Source organism: Palaemon carinicauda, chromosome 24, assembly GCF_036898095.1.
Source record: "Palaemon carinicauda isolate YSFRI2023 chromosome 24, ASM3689809v2, whole genome shotgun sequence".
Taxonomy (NCBI): domain Eukaryota; kingdom Metazoa; phylum Arthropoda; class Malacostraca; order Decapoda; family Palaemonidae; genus Palaemon; species Palaemon carinicauda.
The window spans coordinates 75,828,512-75,833,323 of record NC_090748.1 but is presented as its reverse complement, the minus strand read 5'-3'; the positions used below and the strand labels follow the sequence as shown (position 1 = coordinate 75,833,323).

The 4,812-nt window shown below is 34.2% G+C and overlaps 1 protein-coding gene across 11 annotated transcripts in view; it reads right to left on the bottom strand.

Annotated features, from left to right (window-relative positions):
• Positions 1 to 4,812, bottom strand: part of DIP2 (disco-interacting protein 2) — a 262,033-nt gene that overhangs the window by 124,768 nt on the left and 132,453 nt on the right. The window lies entirely within an intron of this gene.

Below are 4,812 nucleotides of genomic sequence, written 5' to 3'. Positions count from 1 at the left end.
CCCTTAAGACTTTCTTATATAAAGTATTTATCGTCGATTATTGTGATATTAGGTAACTGATAAGTTATATAGATTAAGCAATGCAATTTAGTAAACGTAGTTGCCAGTAGAAAACATAAAATAAAAGGTTAAATGCCGACGACGAAGAAGGAACTTCAAGAAAAAGTTACGAAGTCACCTTGAGCTATGATGAGTAGCTTTACAAGTTAATTCTCAGATCCTGAAGGGTACGAGTATATTAATGCAATTAGATCACTGTACATCACAACTTAGCTTTTATATTAACAGAAAAAATGATTACTACTACTAATAATACTAACACTACTACTTATAAAAATACTAAATGTGACATTTACTATCTTGAAAATAAACATGTACACTTTTAAACATTTCTTTGTCCTCTTATATCTTGGAAACAAATAGAACATTAAGGACACGCACAGAGTGACAAATATCTAGGTCACTTAATTACCCTCAGGCTTTTATTAGACGATTTACAGAGGGTACTGTATTTGCATCTAAGCTAGTCCATGGGTAAACGCAGTATATTTAAATAAATATAAAAGTTTTATAGTCAAGGTAAAGGGAGAAGGGAGGATAGGAGAAGAAGTGAACGAGGTTGACAGGTAAACTGGCATCCTGCCACCTTGTATGAAGGCAGTACTCGATGGGAACCCATCCAATAGTCTCATCGTCGTGCAAAATAAAAGCTAGGCTAAACTACCAACGATTAAGCGACTTTACCAACAGAGCGATCAAGGCATAATTAAAGTTTATATAAAAAAAACTAGAATAATAATTAAAAATATATACAAAATCAGAAATTTTTGTGATTAGCAGTAAATATATTTACATGTAATAACACATGAAATACTGTACAAATTTATAGATGCGTGTTTGTTACTGAACTACGAACTACTAACTACGAAATACTGAAATCATTAAGTGATGTCTTCAGAAGTGCAATTTTTTTTCTGTATAGTCATCACTATACAAAATTATTACTAATAATTATTACTAATAATTATTACTAATAATTATTACTAATATATGTATATATATATATATATATATATATATATATTACACACACATTTACACAACAGACAACAAATGCACCCGTTTCTAGTCCACTGAAGGCCATGTTATTCATACCTGGGGTTTGGCTAATCTTAATCACCACGCTGGCCACTACGGATTGGTGATGGTGGGAGACTTTAGTCTGATGGCTAACTGGTACAGCTTTGCTGATCATGGCGATACACAAACCCCTTCACAATGTTAAGGTATCTTCACTTAAAAAGGGCACACACACACATATATATATATATATATATATATGCATGTATATATATATATATATATATATATAATTTCGATCTTTATGAATTGTGAGAAAAAATAAGCTTCCTGTCATGACGGAGACTACAATTCGGAATATCTTGAAGTCAAGTGTAGCTTACAGATGACACTGCTTGCATATTAGACGGCCTTTTAACGATTCTGTCTTTTTGTGACAATTGAGAGATTTCATCAAATCACGTACTCGAGCGGCATTCCTTTGACAACCACGGGGAGAATATTATTTAACTTTGTTCGGAGTCTAAATGTGAAGGATGTTGTTACTAACACTTGCTACATTTTTGTCTCGAGTAAATAGATTTATGATTAAAATGCCTTTTTTTGTATTGCTACCATTCTGTTGAGAACTCAATTACCATTTAACAATACACGCAAACTTATGAACCTCAAGTGGTTATGAGGAAAAAGTTACAGTAATCATCATCATATTTATGGACTGAATATATGTGCTATATTGGTAAATAATCAGGACAGAAAACAGAATTAACTATCCCAATTCAGAAATTGGGCTCTTGAAGTTAATTTCGAAATTTGATAATCCAGGTAGACTTCTCTGCCATGTCCTTCCATAAAATACACGTGTTTTGAATTGTAGTAAAAAACAAAAGGTATTTCCTAACACAGTTTGTATCCTGTTTTGTGTACAAAACAAGGTGAATTGAATTTACTCCTCGCATGTAACAATTTCAAATATTTCACTTCGAAACAAAATTCAAAATAAAGACATCGTAAAGAGTTAACGCGCTATTCATATAGAAATATACAAAAGTAAAATTCATGGATTCAGATATTAAAATAGAGTTTATAAATCATGATTGGAAAAAAATTTAATAACATATCTCATGAAAGAATTTTTTTATTTATCGAGACGATTCTATTTTAATAAAGTGGATTTTCCAAATTAAAATGGCCAATTAATTCATAAACATAAAAGGTGTGTCATTAACATTTCTCTGTTAATGACTATGTCTCTATTACCATAAAACCAGTGTTAATGATAAAGTTTTATTACCGTAAAACCAGCAACAGCTAATTTATGAAATAAAATTAGGCAAAACATTTCCCAATGAGTCTGTATTTACGGCACAAACAGGCGTAATAGTAATGTTTTTTTTTTTTCTTAAATACCGACCGCATTATTATTCTGCAACAAGGAAATCATGAGAGAGAGAGAGAGAGAGAGAGAGAGAGAGAGAGAGAGTTCTCTTGAATAAGAAATCGTCACTTCACAAAACATTAGTTAAAGCTTATAGAAAACTGTAAAAACATTAGGCATGTAAGCCAAAACAGACATAATCACATAATTCTCGCTGGGAACCCAGTAAACCAAAGTCCAAACCAACAGAAACACCCAACTGCGAATGCCACACAAAGAAGGAGAATAAAACGTATCTTCTGCAACGACAGCACTTCAACTCTCGGAAAGAAAATATACGAAGAACCCGAACACAAACATTTATTTCGTGCTGAAGCAATTGCTGGCACATGCAAGACGTCCACAGGGGCATTTTGGGAGTAAATATTTACTCTAGACATCATCGCACGCCTTGAGCAAACCTTCTGTATTACTCCTCAATTGGAATGCGTCACTTGGATTACAGGATAAAGACGGAGTGCTGCCTTTACCGATGACTTGCAATTACTTTATGCGTCCCAATATGCTAAAAAAATTTCAATTCGTACGCAGAATATTGTAGAATCTGTGAATTAAAGAACACTAGAAATAAGGGTTTGAGTGCATGTGCACACATATATAATACACATAGATAAGATACCCAACAGCCACATTTGCCATAAGCCAATCAGAGGGGCCATAACTGCGGGTGCAGCTCTCCCCTCTTGCAAGCTATGACCGTGAGTTGCTCCCAGCCTACCGCCCACAATCCCGACTAGAGACTTCTAGGACCCAGGACAAGCGTTTAGTTAGGATAAATTCCTCCCCACAGACTTGCAAAGAACCAGAAGGTGTTAGCGTAGTACTGGGAAGCGTTTGTGGGTATAAAATGGTAAGCAGAAGGAATGTACAGTAGTGGCAAGTGATGGACTGAGAAGTGTGGGGGGGGGGGGGGGGAAGCAGGGTTTAGAAAAAGAAATATATATTGAATTATTATTTTCCTCATTATTATTAGATAAAGTACACACATAATTGGTGAAGCACGATGTTACAAGCCATAGGTTTCCAACAAGGAAAATAGCCGAGTGAGCACAGGAAATATGAAAATAAATTAACTATATAAGTAATTGATAAATATTATCAAATATTCTAAGATCAGTAACGACGTTAAAATATACCTGCCATATATAAACTATGAAGAGATACTTATGTCAACCTGTTCAACATAAAAACATTTGCTAAACATTTGAACTACTGAAGTTTCATCGATTCAACCCTAAAATTAGCACGATCCTTCCACAATCTGATCAAAGCTGGAATAAAACTTCTAGAATATTGTGTAGTTATGATGGAGAAGGCATGACTGTTGGGCTTAAAACACCTGGTAAGAGTGTAATCTAATGACAAGGTGATATATAAGGTAATCAAGACGAAAATGAGAGATAAAGAGGGGACTAGTAATAAAATTAGACATGTTCGTGAACAGAACTTGAGATTGTTCTACACCACTGGGTACTAGACGAAGAGAAAACCGTCAATAAATGAGAGAGAGAGAGAGAGAGAGAGAGAGAGAGAGATCAGAGTTTTTAGAGAGAGAGAGAGAGAGAGAGAGAGAGAGAGAGAGATCCTAGTTTTTACAAGTATGAGTCACGTGACAAAACTGTCATACTTAACCACGTGTTACAAACTCATCAACTTACTAGCATGGAGAAGGGTTGATTTCGATTCTGAGCACAAACATTCAAAATTTACAAAACTATATACAGCATAGTCAAGTCAAAATTAACTCATAACTCTTGCTATCCGAACGGATAAGTCAACTGTTCCTTCTGGATCAAGATACAAGGGCATACGTTCGAATCCTGGTCAGAGCACATGCATGTGACAAATAGTCCCTCTATGCGTATCAAGTATTTGTAGCTCAATAGTTGAATATATTACATACATATATACTGTATATATGTGCATGATCTCTTGTGTTACAAGAGTTCTTTTAACATACCTAAATTACGATTCGAGCTCCCAATCAACACTCACAGTATGCAATTCTTTAAAAAAAAAAATATGTTAAATGAACCATTCTTTGATTAGTACTGGTATAATTTGCATAAAAAGTCAATTTCTCGTTATATCGCATTTGTAACTCGCTTCATATGACCACCAACAAATCCTGTGTGCTCAAAAGGCAAGGCATCGATTAGACAACAATCATTATTCATGACTAAGGCTCTTTCTGTCTACTAAAAACACCCATTATTTAGGCGCATATAGTTTCCAAAATCATTTGACTAGAAAAATAGAAAAAAACCCTTTAATAATATACAAAGAGGTTACCT